Source organism: Ambystoma mexicanum, chromosome 2p, assembly GCF_040938575.1.
Source record: "Ambystoma mexicanum isolate Mex_15411 chromosome 2p, UKY_AmexF1_1, whole genome shotgun sequence".
In the NCBI taxonomy this organism is placed as follows: domain Eukaryota; kingdom Metazoa; phylum Chordata; class Amphibia; order Caudata; family Ambystomatidae; genus Ambystoma; species Ambystoma mexicanum.
Window position 1 is genome coordinate 647,911,134 of NC_090923.1, and position 23,202 is coordinate 647,934,335.

Below are 23,202 nucleotides of genomic sequence, written 5' to 3' on the forward strand. Positions count from 1 at the left end.
GTCCCTACTTTTGTATTTCAGGATGTGTTCGCAACTCTAAAATGGAAACATGCACTCCCCCTCCACAAAGTCCAAAATCAAGCTTAGATTTTAGGTTTGATTTGTGGTGGACGGACTGGACAGTTACTTGTAATGCACAGGTTCTGCCCTACTATTAGATAAAACTCCTAGGATGAGTAATGTTCATAGAAAAGGTATCTATTGTAAAGGTAAAGTCTGCAAGGCCGGGTCAAAGGGAGGAAGCAGTTATAATGCCAACATGGCATAGCTGTGATTATTACTATTAGCATCCCCTAATGAGTATTTTGAAAGAGATTCTGTATCTGAGAGAAATGAAAGTCCAATCCATCATGCCCACTAACTGGAGTAGTAAAGGCACCCAAGGTTGAGGCCCTATACCCTTTCCAAGTCAGCAATTCGGCAATGGAAAAGGGCAGTGAACCAGGAGGTTAGTCAGAGAGCAGGTTGTTTTTGGTAAAAGGTTATGAGAGCCTGGGAAGGGTGGGGGCAGCAGCAGGAAGTGAGGAAGGTGGCGGTGTGGCACTCTGGCAGTCCTTCGAGCAAGGGAAAGCAGGGGTAACATCAGCAAATAATGCACGCTTCCCATACGGCCAGATCAGCTGGAACAGCCACCCATGGTGCTAATAAAACTTATTTATCTGACTTTATTTTCCGTTTGCTTTTATTTTCCTATTGCCTTCCTTTTCTCCCTCTTGTGATATCCTTGACATTTTCCGATTTACTTATCAGGAAGGTGTTCGGGTATTAAGGAGGTTTGTATAGGCGGTACCGGCTCAACCCTTAGTACCAGTGTTATCCATGACATTGTTTACATTTTCCAAAGTGCAATTCTAGTGTCTCTCGATTGTTCAAATATGAATATACAGGGAAATGAAGATCACATTTTTCACTTTCGGAAGATAGCGTTTACAATAAAGGTAGAGGAAAAACAGGAGTGAGACAAATATTGAGATGGGATTAAAGTAAGACGAGATGAGTGAAGATGTAATATAGAATACCATTTCCCTGGTTAAGCTCTATTATGATGCAACATTTATAAAACACGCCATATTTGTGCTCTTGAGCTTTCTCTCAGTCAATGAAGCACTATGTTTTGGCATCAGCGGACTCAGAGAATAAAATGCCCATTGAGCTTGGGCACATTTTGTGGCTTGTCCCAGACCTACCCGCCTTCAATGAGAACATGTGTGCGAGAATTGATCTTGTGTTCCCTATAAGCAAGCAGTGTCTGCTTGTGAGAGTGGTTTAGGTGACTACACTTGGTTAAATTGTTCTTAGACGAGTTGGGATTTAATCCCAACTGACCACATTTTAACATGTGCAATCTCAAAAAATATACACTGCACAGAGCTTTTCAGCACACAGCAACATTAAAATAAAGCAACCTTGCCCTGTTCCTCCTGATAATACATTCGTCCCATACCTCTTTCAGATCCTGAAGGTCCTAGAAAATGTGAAAATGGCAGAAGGTGTCCTATAAAATACACATATAGCATAACAGGACATAGCAATGAGTTTCAATCCTTCTCGAGTGGGGCAGTACTCTGCACGGCCCAAGCAACTTGCAGCAACAGGGGAGGAAATTAATGTTGGCTCTGCCGCAGAGATACCACTATACTAGAATCTTCGGTGCACTTGCTGAAAAAAACTATATATCTACTTATCAAATCAAGTGGAAATGGAATGAGGCAGTTCCAGTGCAACAATGCAATTCTAGTGGACTGCCGTGGGGGCTCATTAATAGAGGAGCACAAGGATACACCATTTGGTCCATAAACATTATTAAACCATCCCCATTATATGGGTGTCTTTTTTCGAAACAGTGTGAACTTAAACACAGAAGGACTCCACATTTTTCAGTTAAGTCAGACTGGTATTAAGATATTTGCCCAAAATGTCACAATTTAGCTAAACAGATGATTTTAACCCACTCGGCAATTTAGGCACGTTACCACTTACTCTCCCAAGCTGTTCTTGGTACAAATTTTTCATAAACATGTTAACCCAAAAGAATATCATTGTAGCTTTATTTTCAAAATCCTGACTGGAATAATATCAATCCCAGAATGCAAAATAATATAAGCCTGAAACATCTCTTATTTAACCCACTGTACTTTCAACGCTTTTAGACATACAATAAAAGGTTGTGTAATTTACTCAGCCAGGTCCGGACGTTCTTTGCCACAATCTTCCAACCCGTTATCATAGATAAGACTTAAAAAGCAAACCTTTTTCTTTTTTGCATGTCAAGTTTTTATATGAAACTCACTATAACCAATTTGCGAGGCCATGTTGTGCTGCTGAGAACAAATGAAATGTTAGAAGGGCCGTTAAGGTGCTGGCTGCAGTGCAACAGACGCCGTCTCTCTCAGCCTGGGCGTGATTTGGTGAACGAGCAGTGCTTGCTCATCGAGTCGAGCCCGTTTTACAGTTGGCTCCCGACAAAGAAAATGTGTCCAGGGCGCTTTTTCTGAACCTTTGAACTAAAAGGTAAGCACTTCAAAATAATAATGAACTAATGGTACGCGTACCAATTATTTAGATTACGCTTCCAGCTCTGGTTCAAAGGCTCATGAAAAGCATACTGGAAGCATTTTCTTTCACACAAGTTACATTTGGAAGCAGCTCGAATGGAGGAGCAAGCACAGATCATTTCGGAAGTCATGTCCAGCCCGAGACAGAGACATAGCTTAGTAGGAGGCTAAGCCAGCACTGTAACAACCTCTCTAACACTTGTTTTTTCATCATACAAGCATTGTTTAAATACATTTTTGTATTTTATTGCGCTATGGCTCATGTCAAACCTTTCACAAATTCAATTCACTTAATTACAATCAAATTACATCCAAAGTTTTCACAGATAAAACAATACAAAAATCCAAATACAGTGCAAATACAATACAACAATTCCAATTCATCTGGACCACATTACCAAACTACTAAAGGGTGATGGCGACATTTCCAATTAAGAGTTGGAACAGCACCAGCTTGCTAGAAAATGTGTGCACTTACAAATCAGTAACAGTCCATACCCATGAGGCCTAGTAGCTGTACATGCTACGAAAATGATTCCTTTAGTTCACAAGATAAATACTCAACATTGGAATATCAAGCTAGACATTTGTGACAATCTCCATACCCAACAGAGTCCATTACACAACTTATTTTGGGGTGGGTCTTAAATTGGTGGAAGTACAGTGGCATTAAAAAGATGCATCACACTTGCATTATTTAGCATTCTGTGAACTTTTTTCAGGATGTGGAAAATAAAGCTACAATGATATTCTTTTGGCTTAACCTATTTTTCTATAAGGATTTACATATGGTGCGGTTGCAGCAATCTATGTATTTTGAAGTAAACTCTATATGACTATTATTGTACGCCTTGAAATCCAAAACATTAATATTTGTACCAAATACAGCTTGGAGGTTGTGTGGTCAAGTGTTTGAATAGAGTGGGTTAAAATGAATGCTTCATTGTTTAACCAAAGTGTGCGGTCGAGGGCAAATAATTTAATTTCACTCCAACTTAACTGCAAAAAAGAAAATGAGTCTATATAGGTGAAAGTTCATAGTTATTTGGAAAAAAAACTCCCTAACAATGGTGATCATTTAATGGTTTTTGTGATAAACTAAAGTGCCCTCATGCTCCTCGATTATTGGCCCTCAAGTCCGTCACCTAGAATAGCTTTACTGTTGCACTGGCAATCCATCAGTCCCATATAACCTGATTTGGAAAGCAGCTATATAGTCTCGCCATCCATTCAGCGCACCAAAGATTCAAGTGTGGGGACTGCGGCAGAACCAACATTAATTTCCTGCCCTGCTGCCAATCATTGAAGTAGCTTGGGCCACCGAGAGCTCTGCCCCAATGGTCAAGGTATGCAACTGTGTTTATGCTGCGGTATGCTAGGTATGTTATTGAAACTTGGACAGCATGCCTGCTGATATTTCCATCGTTCTAGGAGCTTCAGGATCTGCAAGAACTAGGGTGTGGGACTAATTTAGTAGAGGTGGAAGATTGCTTCATTAAAATTTAGATGTGTGCAGATCTGTAAAACTAGAAATCGAAGGGTGTGCGTTTTAGATATTTTGGGAGCTGTCTGGAGTAGTGGTTGAGCACTCCAGGTTGCAAAGGTACACTTTGTGGTTGTCGGTGGTATCGTCAGAGCAGTGCTTAAGAGGTGTGGCATTATGTTGGTATATCTGTGGCATTTGGGGAAATGTAGCACTTCTTCTGCTGGTGTGCATTCTATTGTTAACCAGTGTTTCAGTGTAGGAGCGGTGTATTGAGATGTTTTTGGGTCGGGTGAGGGGTAGAATGTTTATAATATGGATGTTACCATGTCTTTCCCTAATCAGTGCCCAATTTCATTGCATGGACAGACCACGCAAGCTTGGGAATTTAGGGCTAGCCAAGTGCACATGAGGCAACAACAACACACAGAACAACATAAGTAAAGTCAAAGGTTTGGACTTGTGTAGGTATGGGATAAGCATTTGCTAGGCATTGATAGAATGCAACTACCCGACCATAAAAATGCAACACCTGGAAAATGGAGAGATTATCAGGGAACATGACGGCAGTACCTGGCAAATGCCCATTATTTCAAGCCAAATTTATTGGCTTTGCTGATGCTTGTTTTTAAAAAGGACATCAGTGCAAGGAAGAGAAATAAACAAAGCGGCCGAAGGCACACTTCGTGAAGACATTTTTATTATACCTTTATCCATTTACATATGCAACTAAACCATTAACTCTCAGACTGCTTAGAAATAACACTAACAGGGGGCACTGCTGAGCAGCCGTCAAGTTGGCTGCCTAATCAAGGAGCTCTGACAGCTCAGAAAAATTCCTAAATACCATCCTCTCAGCTCGGCCCTTTCTGGATCTATCCTGGTGACACTAGGCTATAGGAATCCCCCGGCAGCTGCTGAGAGACCCCCCACCCAACAGGCTGGGGAGTGGTGATTGTTGGGGCCCTGGCCCGACTGCGTCTCGAAGAGCCCTGCTGCGGCTAGAAGGTGATTACTGGTGTGCCTGGTAGGCAGCCCAGACTCTGCTGCCTCCTAACATGGTGGCCGTGGGCTGTAACCTGTGGCTGCTGGCGGGCTGTCGCCAGCCTTTTTCGAGTGGGGGACAGTGTGGCTGACAAGACTGACGCTGTGGAGAGTACAGCACTTGGGGTGATTGCCGCAGCAGCGACCGGATCTTTGCCTGGCCGAAGCATTGGTAAAAGGTGGCAGAGGGGCTGTGGGGCAGCATCTGGTGGGGGAGTTGCAGCCCGAGACGCCAGATTGCCTTCCTGGGCTGAGTGATCCGGCTTTATTGTAGGAGGAACTCTGAGGCCAGAATCCTGCCCTGGGCCTTCACCTCCCCAGAACATAGCAGTGCTGGCAGCTGGCCTGGTGCAGAGGCAGCTGCACGCCCGCTTGTCTATAACGATCTGGGTGAGGGATTCTGCCTCACCCTGGCCCATGTGGTCTGGCCAGAAGGCCCTGCTGATATAAGTAGAAAAGGGAGGGAATTATTTCTTGCAGTCAAACAGTTAATGGCAGGCCCTCATAGCACTGACCGCCCTTCAGCCGACTGTTCGTCCACTCTCCAGTCTTGCACTTTGTGCTCCCCACCTCCCTGTTGCACGGCACCCCCTCCTGTTGACACTGACCAAACCCAACTCTTAACCGCAATTAAAGATCCAGGTGATAAGGTGGGAAAGTTTAATTTGCCACAGCAAACTTTATTAAGCCAGGAGTTATTTTACAGGTGTTACATTTCTCCACCACGCCTCAGGATTATGCGCTGGATGTAGCTTCCTCCCTCATTCACCACCTTTGCCAAGTGGATCCGTAGGTTCCGATCAGGTCGACCCCCCAAATCTGCCTAACCATCCCTCTCTACCAATGGCCATTTTATTTCCCCATTCATTTCTTTATTTCATTACCCTCCCTCTTCACCCAAATTATTTCCCCCCCCCCCCCATTTAGTTATTGTTCCCCTCCTTCTAACCAACCCATTAATAAGTAGTTGGCTACGCGCCACCCCTCCAAGAATCCCCTTGTTGATGCCCCGGTTGTTCCCCAGAATCTACCCCATCCATTTCCTCACTCATGTATCACCCATTGTACCCCTCGCCTGCTGTGGCAGTCGTCAACCCCACCCTTACCCCCAGGACAGCATTACCAGCCCTTACCCTTCTCTAATCTACTTGCTCTTCTCTGCAGAACCCACTGTTCCCTTCCACCTTTCATCTGCACCCCTGCATATGCTGAAGACTTCCCGTTGCCCTCAACCACCAGCACACCTACCAATCAACCCCAACCAATCCACACTTTGAGTTTACCCTTGCTCACCTGCTCCCTTCCCTTAAGCCCCCTTTATCTTTTTGCCCCCTGGTTAGACACGCAGCACTGTCACTGCCGATTCTCCCCCTTACATCACCCCCTTCCTTTTATGGCTTATGTTTCAAGTCCCTTCCCTCCACTTTCTTGCTCTCATATCTCAAATACTTGTTTCGTGATTCCAGAAACATTCCATTAGTTTTTTCCCAATTCATACTTGTAGCATTCATGACATTGTACGCTTACCCCCTCCTCCCGCAATGATGGGGTTGGAATGTCTTCCAAACCCCCTATCCCTTCCCTTTGTTCATGGCTCCCCAGGAGTCTTGTGCATATGGGCGCCGTAATAATAAACTGTTGGCTGCGCAGTACCCTTGTGGTTACTGCCAGTACTTTTCTAACAGGAGACACCATGTAATAGCCGCTGGGCATGCCTGAAAGAGAATAAAACAGACCATTACAAACACCAGACCAATCGAGGCGAGGGTGGGCGGGAAACTTCACCAAGGCGCGGGATGAAAGAGGGCACACCTTGACCTGGGAGCCCTTAAATATGGGTCAGCAAACACACCTACTTCTGGCGCTCCGCTGACTCATTTAGTTTTGCCCACCCCCCACGCCCACAGCCTCCCATAAACCCACCCCTTCTCCCCTCCCCCCCAGCAATGGCGGGTGTCACTGCTAAGGGGGTGACCACAGATTGCAGTCCCCTGGACAGTGTGGTCACCCAGCAAAGATGAAAGCGCGGCCAAAAGGGTTACACAGTTGCAACTCTGTAATGATGGCACATTAAATGAAAAACCTTTTCCACAAAGATGGACAACTAAATTGTTCAAATTTATTTTCTTAATGAGGTTATATACACAATCTTATTCGCAAATGAGAAAAGAAAGGAACAAGGAAACCGTATTTTAAAAAAAACACCATAAGAGTGGGGTGGATAAGTCAAGAAAGGAAACAATCATACATATATACAAGAAAACTAACAAACACCCACTAATCTGAAAAGGTGAAAAACAAACATCCCAGGCCTGGCGCAGAAAGCAAATCCATGCGCAAGGGGTAGGAGAGTGGCCCCTAGCCATGCCCTATGAGTAAGCTAACACTAATTCTATGTCATGACCGGAGGCTCCCATTATGCTTCTCCTTTATTAAAGAAAGCGCTCAGCAGCAAGATATATATATATATATATATATACATATATATATATATATATATATATATATATATATATATATTTTAACAGAAAATATATCACAGTAAACTTAACAATGAAATGATGCAAACTGTCTTAAGGGTCTGTAAACCAGGAAAACGACATTTCCCAGGGGACTGAGGAAAGGTTCAGCACAAGATCACCAACATGTGATCAGTATCCTCCAATGAACGGCCAAGTCCCCACAAACAGCCTTGAATATGATGCACTTCCTCTTTCTTTGCTGCTCACAGCAAGAGATAAGTACATCATATTGAATTCTGTATTATCATTTGTCGTGTTTGTTGCACCTTTATAATATATTTTCTCGTATTGATATTAAAATTTGCTGACTTAGCCGCGCTCGTTAGAATTTGTGTATATTACGCGCTTTGCGCGATTTTACTATGTGCTTTCCTCTCTGACGCCAGCTACTTCCTGCTGGCGTCGGAGAGCACTGCGCGGCAAGAATAATTATATTTCTTCGGCTTTCGAGCCATGTATTTGCTTCTGCGAGGTTTCGCCTCGCGAACCCTCGCCCGTGTCCTCCTTCGTTTCCCCGATGCTTTCGTGTGGAGGGGAAGCAGCGTATTCAGCCTCTGTGTGACCGCGGTGCCACCTGCGGTCACCAGAGGGAGCACCTGCTCCTGCAGGTGCTCTTTTCAGCTCTCTGACGCTCGCGATTACTTTTTTCGTTTCATTTACATAACGAATTTGTGATTGCAGGCGCCAGGAGCTGATTTCACTCACCTCATCGATCCACCTAAAAAAAAAAAAATAAATAAAAAAAATAAAAAAGGTATTACAGAAAGGTGCTATTGAACATCCTGGCAGTGCAGTACTTAGCTCACGAGGACCAGGATTGGCCCGAATAGGAGGATGATACCTATGAAGTTGACGAAGTGGCGATGGCAAGCAGCCTAGAAAAAGGTACTGGTTTCCACTGTGGAGACCAGCATCAGGAGAGCTGTATCGGAGATGCTCCTGCGTATCCAGCAGCGCCTGGACACCATGGAGGAGCAGCTACAAGAAAACTCCCTACCGAGAAGAGAGACAAAAAAGAAAGCACCTTTCAGATGGGAGATGTATTTCGGCTCCAATGAATAAAGACTCTGCGCCCCCCCCCCATACCCCCCCGAGCCAGCCAGAACCCGCCACTGCTGCCCTTTCAGGCGCCTTCTCCAGGCTGAAAAAGGCCTTTTTGAATAGGAAGGAGACCCCTTCCGCTGATGGACCCTCTTGCCCCAAGGAAGAAAACAGGGGCACTAGACCCTCTAGCCCGGAGGGATACCAACAGGGCTTGGATCAAGAAAGTTGTGATTACAACAGTCTGTCTCCCGCTTCATCCCATGAAGACATTCAAACATCAGGGTCACGACCCTCTACTTCAGGGATCGCGGCAGGCCCCGTCCCTAAGCAGGCAGTCGACGACCTTTCTCCTTCCAAGGAGATGTTTTACCCTGAAGACTTAGAACACCCCAGATCTGACTGGGAGCCATCTTTAAGAACAACAGAATACATTAAAGACAGGCTGCACAAGCCTTTAGAGAAAAGTTCGAGCAAAGCTCCGAGCAGAATGCCCACGACCAGCAATCCCAGGCAAAATAGCCCTGACACCGGAATTGGATTCCAAGACGATTACCTTTCTGGGCAAGAACGTCAAGGATCCAAGAAAAGGCATTGATCGTGCCTGGAAGTCCTGCCAGGACAAGGTGCTAGACATCATCGGTCCACTAGCCAAAATGATGGATTTGGCTGAAGCATCCATAGCCTCTGGTACTCCTGTTGACCCTGCAATACTTTCAGGCTGGGCTCAGAGAGCCATTTGTTTGGTGGGCAATGCCAGTTACGCCATCTCAGCGGAGCACCGCAAGGGCAGCCTTTATAAGATGTCTAAATTTGTGGGCACTTTTACAGCCCTTGCCAAAGCACAATCATCAATCAAAAGAGTTTTCTCTGCGAAGATTTTCGCCAGGGCCGGTCGAGGTAGAGGTCGCTCGGCCGGCCGATACTCTATCGACAGAAGACCAACAATTCAGGGATCATCAGGCGTGGCAGGATCGAACAGACACCTTCTTCCCTTCGAGAGGGCGAAGAAGAGGTCGTGGCTGGAGGAGAGCCGCCCAGTATCCAGCACAACAACCCCCCTCAGGTCAGTCTGCCTATTGCAGCGCCTGCGCCATTAACGCCTATAAGAGGGAGGCTAGCTCTTTTTGCGCATGCATGGGATTCCTTATCTGGGGACGCTTGGGTCAGGGACACAGTTCGCGACATGTGCCTGGAATTTTTTGCACAACCTTTTCAGATAGGTCGTCCCGTTCCGATCACAATCTCCAAGGAGGACAAGTTAGAGTTGGACAAGGAAATTCAAGTTCTAGCATTAAAACAGGCTATTTGTCCCTGCACAAGTCTAGGGTTTTTTTTTCAGCCCCATATTCCTAGTACGCAGGAAAGAGAAAATACGGCCAGCCATAAACCTCAAGGCCCTCAACGACTTTGTCGTTTACGGACACTTCAAGATGGGAGGTATTCACATGCTCGATCTCCTGAGACTCAACGACTGGCTTATGCGTCTGGACCTGAAAGATGCGTACCTTGCGGTGCCCATACATCAGGACCACATAAGCTACCTAAGATTCTCCTGGAAAGATAGACTGGGAATTCACGAGCCTGCCTTTCGGTCTCTCTTCAGCTCCTTGGGCCTTTACCAAGCTCCTGAGACCAGTGGTGGCACATCTAAGGGAACAAGGCGTCCGACTGATAATATACTTGGACGATATTATCTTCATGGCGCAATCACAAGATCTGGTAGAGCAGCAGACCAAGCTGGCCATAGACCTTCACAGGCTAAGATTACTCATAAATTGGGAGAAATCTTTCCTCCAGGCATCCAAAAACCTAGAGTTTTTAGGATTCGTCGTCGACACCAAAACGGCTCAACTCAGTCTTCCGGCAGCCAAGATTCACTGCACCAAACAGGAGATCCGCAGACTCCTGCAGAGGGACAATATATTTCTGCGAGACCTAGCGAGGGTGATCGGACTTCTCTCCTCCTCCATCCAAGCTATCTTTCCCGGACCTCTACACTATCGAGAACTGCAGAGGAAAAAAGAATTGCATCTAAGACACAGCCTCTCCTATTCACAGCGGCTGACCCCATCACCAGAAGCGAGAACGGATCTCGACTGGTGGCTCATACACATGGAGGCCTAGAACGGCCGGGCGATCTTCGGATCCGCCCCAGACATAGTGATAGAGTCAGACGCCAGCCGTTCCGGCTGGGGAGCGAGATGTGGTCCGGTGGCCACAGGAGGGACAGTCGCTGCAGGAACTCGGTATGCATATAAATTACCTAGAGATCTTAGCGGGTTCCTTCGCAGTACGCTCCTTTACCAAAGACAGAGTGAGCTGCTGTATCTTACTGAAGATGGACAACATCTCAGCAGTAAGATACATCAATCATCTGGGTGACACCAAATCTCGGCCCCTAGCAGAACTGGACAAAGATTTCTGGCATTTCTGTCTGGATAACCGGATTTCAGTAAAAGCAGAATATCTACCGGGACTTACGAACGTAGTAGCGGATTGGTACTCCTGACATTCATTCGATTACAGCGACTGGAGGCTCGACAGGGAAGTCTTCCTTCGACTTCAGCAAATCTGGGGCACCATGTCCAAAGACCTGTTTGCCTCACGTCTGAACGCTCAACTACCAGTGTTATTCAGCTGGAATCCAGATCCAGCAGCGACTGCGACAGATGCTTTCCTCCAGCATTGGACCGAAGGAGTGCACTATGCCTTTCCCCCCTTCAACATGATCGCGAGGACCCTGGTGAAAGCCTGTCAGGAACAATCGGAATTGGTTCTTGTAGCCCCGGTCTGGACCTCTCAGACCTGGTATCCAGTTCTTCTGGAACTTTCTTCGGATTTTCCAATCCTTCTACCCCAGTTTCTCCTGCATAAGTCATCAAAACAGATCCATAATCTCTGAGCATTGTACATTCTAATTTCTCGCCGGGTGGGATAATGCTCGCCTCCGTGTCTAATAGAATTAAGACTTTCTAGTATGTTATTATGGAAAATCTTTATTCTATAGGGGCCACTTGGAACAGGGACTATGTATGGTTGCACTCTAAATTGACATAAGTAAAATGAATACACGTAAATGTAGATGCTATTGGTTGAAGGAAAGTTGCATATACCAGATGTATTGGTGGGAGCAGGCAATTATACCACCTTCATCAGGAAAATCTAAAGGACCCTGTAATAAATTAACACAAACAAATGTAAAGAGAAGTTCATATAAAAACTAATACATGAAACGCAACTATATCAGATCCCCAAAAGAAGGGGGTGGGGGACACGACTCAGTGCACGAATAGTGCTGCCCCAAGACACCAGGGGGATGAACATAATTGTGCCAAAGATTAAATACCCATACAGCATAGTTAACCTATCATGGAAAAAGGACCAAATGTGACCTGGAAGCCGCACTGAAAAAATATTATGTGGACGGAAAACCATAAAAAGTGAAACCTGGACAGACAAACTTGAACAACAAAGAATTAGAAAACATGGCTTTCCCCAACTACAGGTGTGGTGTACAGCCACACACTGCAGAGGCAAACAATGTTTTGATTCAGTCAAACGCTTCAAAAATAAGCTTGCAATGATGGATCTAGCTGGACAAACAAAGACATCTGGGAAAAGGTGAGAGATTGGACAAGCAGGGAAACCTGAATTGCATGATTAAAACATCCATGTATTAAAAGAGGCACATATCTCTCGGGCATATTGACTGGAATGAGACACCAACGCTCAGGTCACGTAGAACTCGGATTGTCTGATAGTCGAAAGTACATCTAGAGAGCCACAATGATTTCTACGCTGCCAATTATAGACTGCAGGCAATCAGATGATGCCTGCAAAAATACAAAAAATGGGAATACATACTAAGCATATGGAGCCTCTCACTGCCAAATAATAGTCAGAGAAAAGAAGCTGCATGGTTCTAGATCATGGAAAAAGATCAAGAATACCTTATGCCCTCTACCGGGACACGTATCAAAGAGCTGCTTTGCTAGTGAAAGCTCACAGGACCAGAAACGTCAGCTATAATGCAGCACTAAAACCACACTCTAGATCCTCACACTCTGCGCTCACTGCTTTTATATCATGAATGATTTGTATAAATTCCGTGTTGAAATAATTGTATTTTTAATATACAGAACCCTTGTTCTAAACAAACAGGAATAACTCATTTGTTGAACATAAAAGGGGTTTATTCAGCAGTACACTACATATATATCCATAATCACATGTTATTGATAGTTACAAACACTGCATCAGTGACAGTATATCAGTTTGAAAGAACACCCAAAAAAGCGCCAACACGTTTTTTGAACCGCTTAGGTCGTCCTCAGGGTGCAAAAATAGTGAAGTACTGGGGTACAAAATAATCTATTTTAACATGACAATTTATGCATTGTTGGGTTGATCCAAATTAGGAGAAAGAAAAAGAGGGGAGGAAAGGAGGATTGAGAAGACCATGAGAAAGGGGAAGAAAAAAGGAGACACGTATTAGAAAATATATTAGTATAACCATATTGGAGACAAAAATAATGAAATTAAAACTCATCATCGAAAAACGTTTGACCCAGAACTTATTTGAGGAATCAAGAATTCATATTTTTATCACAAAACATTTTGGATGGTAGACCAATATATGTGCTAGTACGGACATCCGATCTGTGTCACGCTAACTGGTCTACTGAAAATTAGGATTCAAAAAAATAAGGATTTGATGATGTGAAACAGTGAGAAAACGCTCCTTCACCCATAACACTAAGAAATATATGCACGATTTTAAAAAGAAATGGAAAATGGATACCTGAATAATCCAAGATAATAATTAGTTAAGAGATGTTTATCCCACGCTGCTCGATTTGCAGAGGCTCTTGTTTGTAAAATGCTTCTATGTGTCTAGAGAAATAATAGATATATTTTCATATGTAATTGCGTTGAAAACAAACGCAATTACATATGGAAATATATCTATTATTTCTCTAGACACATAGAAGCATTTGCCAAACAAGAGCGGAACACTGAGCACCCATGCTTAAACCGCAGTAGGAATGTAGTTATAATAAGAGGAGAACTGAGAGTTTCGTCACAAAGATGAAGTAAGCTTGAGCAATATCAAGAAAGGGTCCCATAGTGCCACCGGCCTGCATCATTAGTGAAGATGCACCAGGAAATAGTAAACCACATATGAAAGAGTAGGGGGGGGACTTGAACTCACTTAAAGGTAAGTGCAATATAAAGTAGTCGTATAAGTTAGTCATTCAAACCCTCGACATGACTTAAGCCTATGAATTCAAAGTGCCTCCTTCATAAGCAAAGGACGTTGTACATTGGGCAGTTTTTTGACAGCATCCTTCATCCAACACAAAGTCGTCTGCAATGTGTCTGTATTTTAGGCAATGTGGGACCAAAATGTGCCGAGATGCTTTTACATCGAATTCTTGAACGATGTTCGGAAATACGGACGTCTATTGCTAGTTTTGTTTGGCTCACTTATCTCGGCCCACAAGGGCATTCAATGCAGTAGATGACCTGAGAAGTCATGCAATTGGTGAACCACGCCGTTCCCACTGGTGCTCGCCAATCCTGATAGATTTGGCTTTTGTAGTGAACTTACAAACAGAACAACTCCTGCAAGGAAAATGCCCACTGATAGGCAGAAGGCTCCAATTTTGAGAAGTATGCCCTGGTTCCTGGCTCAGTGAATGTACCAGGTAATCGTTTACGTTTTTAGACTGCGTGTATGCGATCAAGGGGCTTGGTTCATTTGGCATGTGTAGCTGAATCAATGGACAATATTTTTTCACCAATCTCAAAGGCATTCATGTAGTGTGCAAGAACACAGACTTGCTTGTCATTTTCTTGTCCCGCTCCCTGGGGGCCAAAAGCAGCTCTAGCGGAGTGAATCTGGCTCTCCTGAGGGATTGTGATAATAAATTCTTGGGGTAGCCTCTTGCTTTCAGTCGTTCGCTTAAATTATAAGCATGCAAATAGTAATCCGACATTGAAGTACAGTTACTGTGTATCTGCAAACATTGTCTAAAAGGTAGCCCCTTCTTAACACTTCTAATATGGAGATCAGAATCATGGCAAAAGCTCTGGCGAATCGATTAAGCAAGATTATAGCTTTCATAGTGATGGAAGATCAATGCAGATGTATTTCGCAAAAGGTACATCAGGATGATGCAAAACGTCTGCACATGATTCTGGGTCAGGTGAGGAAATTACAGTATCCACGTGACATCCTCACACTAGACGCCCAAAAGGCACTTGATTCTATTGAATGGCCATATCTGTTTGCGGCCCAATGAAAGATGGGTTTCGCTAAAGGCTTCCTAAACTGAGTGCAGATATTGTGAAGTGTCCTCATGGCCCGGGTACCGGTCAATGGGTTGGTCTCTGAAAAATGTGTGCTGGAACGTGGTATCAGGCAGAGGTGTCCACTGTCACCCATGCTTTTTGCAATGGCGAGTGAACAGATAGCAGGATGGATTAAGAACCCAAACTCAATTCATTCCCTTGGTCGGGCATCATATCGTCAAGGAGGTTGATAAAGTTGACAACATTCTCAGGGAATTCCTGTGGCAATGAAAAAACACCCTTAATCAAACTAGAGACATTGTACAACTCCGATTGGTGGGGCGCAGGGGAGCGAATGGGTGGGGATATCAGGCAGGTAGAGATACTCTGGTGGACACAGAAGTGTTACTGATGGGGAGAAATGGGTGGGAAAGACCATTGTACAGGAAAACACAGCAGGGGGCAGTACTGCCAGGGACAAACGCAGTGGGAAAGGCCTGGGCGCAAGGCCATAAGCAGTTATGATGGGGTAAACAGCTTACTAAGGCAGCCATGTAGTGGGAGAAACAGACTGATAAAAAAGGCATACAAAGCTTAAGGTGGGGGGATGAATGGAGAAATGTAGGGATGGGAGTAATGGGGGAGTAATGTGGTGACACCCCAGGGCACCAGGTCCTTCCTGGAAGTCAGTGAGGAGTAGGGTGTGTGCAGACAGGACCATTACAAATATCTCCAATTTAGGCACGCACTGACACCACGCACCTCGGGAGGTACAGAATCCCAGAAAGTCTCCCAGATCGAGTGGAATGTGCTAGATGGCGAGATCCCAGCAAAGCAGATTTCAACACTGTACATGTCTCTGAACCTCAACTCAACAGTACAGAAAGATGCATCAAGGATGTGGAGGACAGATGAGGACGAGTGGAAGAAGGCATTACAGTATCCAATGTAAGTGGCTAGAACAGCCCACCTGCAGTTAATACAATTCCAAGTATCGGCACAGGGCGTATTACTCCAGAGACAGGCTGAAGACGATGGGCAGAGGTGAGGGTGATACCAGCCCCAAATGCTTCACACAAAGTGGAACGTATATACATATGGTGTGGCAGTGCCCAACGCTACAAAGGTTCTGGGAGAGTGACCTGGGTGAAGCGGAAGGAGTTCTGGAGAGGCCTGTGCGGTTGGAACCTAAAGCGGCACTATTGTGGATATGGGGAGAGGTAGAGCCAGACAGATATGTTAAAAGCTTCCTGAATACTGCATGTATCGTAGCCAAACGTGCCGCAGCAGATAAATGGATGAGCTAGGAGGGACTGATGATAGAAATTTGGAGTGTAAGGATGGATGCAATTAAAAGGTGGGATCTGGTGGTTTATAGAAATTGGGGATGACTGCAGAAACATGAAATTATCTGGGGAGCATGGGGGTGAAAGACAGGAGTCGTCGAGATGGAGGAGGGCAGTGTTGAAAGGGGATGCGGCGGGAAGAGGGGAAGGGGAGAGATAAAGAGAGGAAGGGCAGGAGGGGGTTGGGAAGGAGGGTGACAAAAGGGGGAAGGAGGTCACCGAGACAAGAGACTAGTGTGTTGGCAAGCTTATGTTTATTCTGTTCTGAGATCAATGCTACGTTTAATGTTGTCTAAGGTTGTACAGGTGAATGCCAAGATTGTAAACCCAACTTCTACAAAACACTCAATAAAAAGATGTAAAAAAAATAAAACCTTCAGCAAAAGTAAACAAGAGACTTTGCCCGACATAACATCTTTGCCGGGATGAATCTGGATTGAAGGCTCAAGAGGGTTCGAGAACACAGAAAAATGTGCAACCAAAATACAAGACCAGGACATTTTATTGGCCAGTGGACTGGGGCCAGGACGAGGACAAAGCCAAGAACCTTCCAAGAGACATTTCTTTTTTGCATAATGTAAGTTTGGGGAAGACCCTTGCTATTTTGAGTTTTGTGAATAAAACGGAACTTTTGAGAACTGCATCCTTGCATCAACATATTTGTGCCTCCCACACGGCTATCCGGTCACATGTTTTATATATACTTGTTTTGCTGGTATACGATTGGTAGTACTTATTGGACTGCCTTTTACCCCTAATGCAATAACAAATAAAAGTATATATATTTTTAAAGTACATTATGTGAGGCTTTTTGTGCGTGCATGGAATTTGTTGAACTTTGGAACATGCCCATCCCCTCAAAGTGAGGTCTGACTGCTTTGCTATAAGAGTATTGGTCTAACTTGAACAGTCTAGGATGGTTATCTTCACATCCCTCACTGGTGGGCTGTAGAATATCCTCCCTAACACAAACCCTCTGAATAATCCAGTGGTGCTTCAGCTGCTGACCAAAAATTAGGTTTTTGTAACCGGTCATAAGAACTTCTTTGGTTCAGTACTCTAGCTATTACATATAAAGCTGTCGCCTTAAAGCGGAAGGGGAGAAGCGTTTTACTCTTTCCTTATGTGAGAGTGTGGTGATTTAGTTTTACAGAATTGCAGTGGTGGCATCCAACGTATGGTAACCTTTTCCTGATCATAGGCTATCCCTTTAAGATTGTTCATGATGTTTGGTTTTAAAACCGACAGTGTTATGTGGCCAGTGTCATGCTTGGGTGACTACTTCCAAGAAGTGGATGCATTGCAATCAGCAAGTATCTTGACACCACAGTCAAGACACTTTAACAGTCCGCAGATGAACCTTGGTATCAGTCCTAATGATGGCCAAATATTAGTCACTGTGAAGTTTCACTAGTGGCATCAGCACCGCTAACCAGTATCTTCCGGTCTCTGGGGATTACAGTCGGGAACACCAAATACGTTTGAAGATTAAATTAACTTTCTGACGCTTGTACCCACATTTTAATGGATTCTTCATAGTTAAGCCGAAGCCGATTACCCTAGTCGAAAAACCAAACATGCAACCTGGCCATAGGTGCTCTGTACTCCAGAGGTAAAGCAGACTGGGGGTCGGCCTTAGAATAATTGAGGAGCAGGCCAAACCAATCACAAAATCAACCCTACTCCTAAACATTTTGTAGAAAGAGGAAAAAGCAGACAAAAATATTAACAGGAATTTCAAGGGAAAAGAAAATTAGTGTTGCACCTCAGCTCAACCACATCTAGAGCAGGGAGTGGGAAACGACTACTAGTTAAAGTGAGACAATATTAAGTAGGTAGATGCGACAGCTTTTACCGCGACTGAAATGTTCGGATGAGAAATGCACGAACACAAAATGTTCATACATTTCCCATGCAAACATGCAGGGGTTTCTCCCGCAACCTCCTCACTATACTGTGTAGTATAGTGAGCGGGGGACACCCACGTAGCCCCTGTTTTGTTTCCTTTTATTTTCTCTTTTTCCCCCTGTTCTGTTGGGAGAGCTCAGGGGTGTCGCTCGCAACCCGCGCTCACTGTAGTGAGCGGGATGTTGCGGGTGACACCCGCCCAGCTCCCCGCAGCCTTTTCTTAAAAAGAAATTGTCATACCGACCCCACCAAAACACCTAAACACATACCATGAAAAGTTCGAACTTTTGGTAGTTAGAACTTTTCATGGTGTGTGTTTTAGGTCTTTTGGTGAGGTCGGTAATTTTTTTCCTGACATTTCGTCCTATTCCTTGGGTAGGGCCAATTGCAAGAAAAGGATCAGGAATCATCTTGGCTTCTTTTATACATTTCCAGTGCCCAGCAGAACAATTCTCTGGTCTCGGACATCCCACACAGTATAGTGAAAAGAGGGACAGGGGTGACGGGGGGAAGAGAATTGGTAGTCTAGAACTAAAGGCCCATTTAAGACAATGTGCTTTCTCATTTCAAGCAAACAATATTACATTGACGTCACATCTAAAACGATTCTCCCCTCTCCCCTGCTGTCCTCATCCTTCTTGATCTCTCCTCTGCTTTTCACATGGTCAACCACTCCATACTCATACAAAGGGCTCCATGACACCCTTGGTATCTCGGAGCGGGCACTGGACTGGCTGACTACCTTCCTAATTGACCACTCATCCCAAGTCATCCTGGGCACGTTCTCCTCGCCTGCTTCATTCTCCACTTGTGGCGCCCCCCAGGGCTCTATTACCTTGCCTTGGCTATTTAACATCGACCTTACTCGGCTGGCATGTCTCATCTCCTTTTTCTCCTCCAACTTCCAGTGTTATGCCGATGACGCACAACTCTTCTTCAAACTTCCAGCCTAAGCTCCTGCTCCTTCCATCATCCCTGACTGCCCCTCTGTCATCCAGGCTTGGTGCACTTCGAATGACCTTTGCCTCAATACCAGCAAAACAGAAATCCTTCCTACCGGGGCTCCTGCTCCAGACTTCTTCCTCTCACTCTGGCCTTCAATGGGCTCTCCCGTGCTCCCTTTTCTGAAGTCAGAAACCTTGGAGTCATATTCGACTCCTCTCCCTCTCCTTCCTCCCTCACACTCAGGACATTGCCAATAAGTCCCACTTTCAACTCCTCCTTCTCAAAGGAATTCCACCTTTTCTCACCTTCCCCCAGAGGCTCAATGTTACCTGGGGCCTGGTTCTAAGCATGACTATTGCAATAGCCTCCTCCAGAATCTACCTTCGATTCTTCGACCCCTCCAGATAATCCAGAATAGGGCAGCAAGACTTATCATTGGCTTCAAGCCCAGGGACGCATCTCTCCTGCCTTACAAAGTCTTCACTGGCTGCCGGTGGCATCACAGATTTAATTCAAATTCCTCAGCCACAAGGCCGTCTGGGGCCGGGGACCACACTATATGCCACTCTTTCTTACTAGATATTCCCCCTATAGACCTCTGCACTCCTCTAGCACCAATTCCTTGTGTATAAAGCAGTTTGCTAAACAGAGGACAGGTGGTTGATCCCTTTCCTCAGCTGGCTCCCTTCTTTGGAACAGCCTTCCCCTGCCTCTTCGTCTTGAGCAGGACTCTCTTAAATTGAGGCAGAGCCTCAAGACCCTCCCTCGTCATCGCTTCCTCCCCTCCCTCGTCACCTCTTCCTCCCCCCCCCCCCAGCCCTCTCCTCTGCTAGTCTCTCAGTCACAGATTGGTGTGCAGGGCTCTTATGCATACTCGGGGCCCTGACCTCCTACTCCTTATCCCAGTTTCTGTCTATCCTCCGCACTTGCCTCGGCTCACCCAACACTCTTGGTGGCTTGCACTTAACTTACATTGCACTTCATCTGCTGTTCACCCACTAGCATCACAGCACCTATCCCATTCCCTTTCCCTTCTGCACTTGACTGTTTTGTACAGGCACAAGGCATAGCAGGTTCGTCTTCCCCATCCCCACTGTATTTATATATATTTTTTGTATTGTAATTTGTAATTGTTTATCATCCCATGCCCCCTGCTCGTTTCCCTGTGGGCGCTTTGAAACAGTATTTGCTTCCTGTATAAGCGCTTTACAAGTGAACCATGAATAAATTGCTCAAGCTAGTTCGTATTATATACTACTCATATCTAAAGCACTGGAAAATGAAGTGATGGAAGGTGTGGTAGAGATGTGGGACGTGGGGGCTGCTAGAACATATTAAAGTACCAAAGGGAGTGAGAATGACTAAAACCACAAGGTGATGTGTCAATTACATATGTTGGGGAAAGGCTTAGACCACTGGAATCACTTATTAGAACACAAAATATATTCTGGGACACTTACCATATAACCTAGAGGGGGCAGAGGGGCAACTGGTGTTATATATTTATTATGACAACATTTACATAACTGTAATAGTCTTTCTGATGCTTGTATCTGCTTGGATTGACATGTTTTGCATAGGCCGACATCTAGTGGTTGGTGCAGAGTATTACATTTTTTTTTTTCAGAAGTGGTTTGTCAAAACTTAAGAAAAGAACATTGGATATACTGAACTAGTTTGTCCCAAGAGTTGTGGTAAAATCATTTGCCGAATAACAATATCAATAATGAAGCGTGAAACTGAGCGACAAACTAAGACCACCCAATTGGGGGACTGAGAATGGCACAGCCTGTAAGAACACCAATTTGGTTGTCCGGAATGCACAGTTTAACTTGTTAATGTAACGGTCTTCATTGTGAATGTTTGGCAACGCAACCATTACACAAGAATATGCATACCTTAAAGATATTAGTGTGTAGATGGTCTGTAAAAAAAAGGCACGGTTGTGTAGTGGAAAAAGATTTTGTTTTGGTGGGAATACGAGATATGCAAACATCTCTGACATCTCTAAAAACTTCTTACTGTACCTCCTCAGAGGTACTCTACCAGGGACGTCATTTGGGGGTCGCCAGGGGTCCCAGCTGCGACCCCTGGGGGTCTCCCTTTCTACCCCATAGAAAAAAGAAATATATATATTTTTTTTCTACTAAAAAAAAAAATGTAAGCTCCTTGGCTGTGGCCAGTGCCATGTGGCTCTTTATTTTTTGAGTGGCTGACTTTCTTATTCAGGGCTCTTAAAAAAAAAACAGGGTTCCATAAGTGTATCACTGAGCAGTGACGCTAAATAAGAAAGAATACGAATAACATCATTTGTCTTTCTGGAATTCTATCCAATAATTGCTAGACTCAAAGGTGTATTTCCAGGCACACATCAGGTGGTGAGTCACTGATTTAGTTTGTTCTTAAACAAATCAACCTTTCACCCTTCTGAGGTCGATAAATGAGTACCAACACAGGTTGGGTGATATTGTATGTATATTTGTTCTATATAAAGTGCTTAAGCGTAAGTTCTATATAACATCATATCATTTGGCCTTGGACGTCTGCTTGAACTCACAGTAATTTGGTAATATGGGCCAATACACAGATACATATGGTGATCCATTCGTTTATGAAATGTATATAACATCATAGTGATATCGCAACCCTATTTTTCATAGTGTACTTAGGAACAATATGTGATGTCCCTTCCTGTTTTGTAAAGGGGTGAAAGGTTGTGTTCCATCGCTTCCCGTGATGTCACTTCAAGGTGGGGGGTAAAATGACATCACTTCCAGTCATGTCAAAGGTCATGTAATGTCACTTCCGATACCTCTGGCATTTTGGTGAAAGGACGTCCCTGTACTCTACCTTTCTTCTCCTTTCCTCATAAGCTTACCCCCTCATAAGCTTACCGTCTCCCAAGCTCTGGTTCGCTCTAGGTTGGACTACTGTAACAGCATCCTTCTAAATCTACCTGGCTCCACTCTCTGTCCTTTACAACTAATCAAGAACAGGAATGCAAGACTTGTCCTTGGGCCTGAAAACCTGGTATCCTATCTCTCCAGCTCTGAAATCCCTTCATTGGCTCCTAGTGGACGCAAGGATTAAATTTGAAATCCTCTGTATTGTCCACAAGGCTTTCTGGGGCCTGAGTCCAAAATACCTTCGACTATCCCTCCCCTCTCGAGCCCTTCGCTCCTCTACTTCTAACTCCCTCAGGGTCAGTAATTTTTCAAAGAAACTAGCTGGGGGTAGAACACTCTTCGGCGGGGGCCTCCCTTTGGAACAGCCTCCCTGCCTCCTTGAAACTTGAGGAGAACCAGTTCCAGAAGCACCTCAAGACCTTCCACTTCGCTTCTGCCTTTGCCCCTCTTCTCCCCTGCTGATCTGTTTTCTCTCTCGGCACCGTGCACCTGGCCACCCTCAGTCCTTCAGGCTCAGGTACCTGCTCACCCTGCCTTCGGTTCAGCCCTTGCACTGGGTTCTGTATCTGTACCCATAGTACAGGGTTCCATAAGTGTATCACTGAGCAGTGACGCTAAATAAGAAAGAATACGAATAACATCATTTGTCTTTCTGGAATTCTATCCAATAATTGCTAGACTCAAAGGTGTATTTCCAGGCACACATCAGGTGGTGAGTCACTGATTTAGTTTGTTCTTAAACAACTCAACCTTTCACCCTTCTGAGGTCGATAAATGAGTACCAACACAGGTTGGGTGATATTGTATGTATATTTGTTCTATATAAAGTGCTTAAGCGTAAGTTCTATATAACAACATATCATCCCCCACTCACTTCTCTTATGCACTGATCAGATATACCCTATCTGCTTAACCTAGCACTTGCCACTTGCTGGCTGCACTACCACCTTTATTTATTTTACCTATTCATTCTGTTCTCGCCTCTTTTCCGCACTTTCCACCTCTCCCCCCCTTCCATGCACTTTTCCCTTTCCCATGCACTTGCGCATTCTCAATGTCACTGGGCCTTGTAAGATCGTTGTTTTTATTCTCCCTCTTCTCCTCCCTTTGCCTGGCCACGCTCTGGAACACTTGTGTACGAGCGCGATATGCATA

General features: G+C 44.8%; 1 protein-coding gene across 2 annotated transcripts in view; it reads right to left on the reverse strand.

Moving 5' to 3' along the window:
• USP4 (ubiquitin specific peptidase 4) overlaps positions 1–23,202 on the reverse strand; it is a 2,223,295-nt gene that overhangs the window by 991,236 nt on the left and 1,208,857 nt on the right. The window lies entirely within an intron of this gene.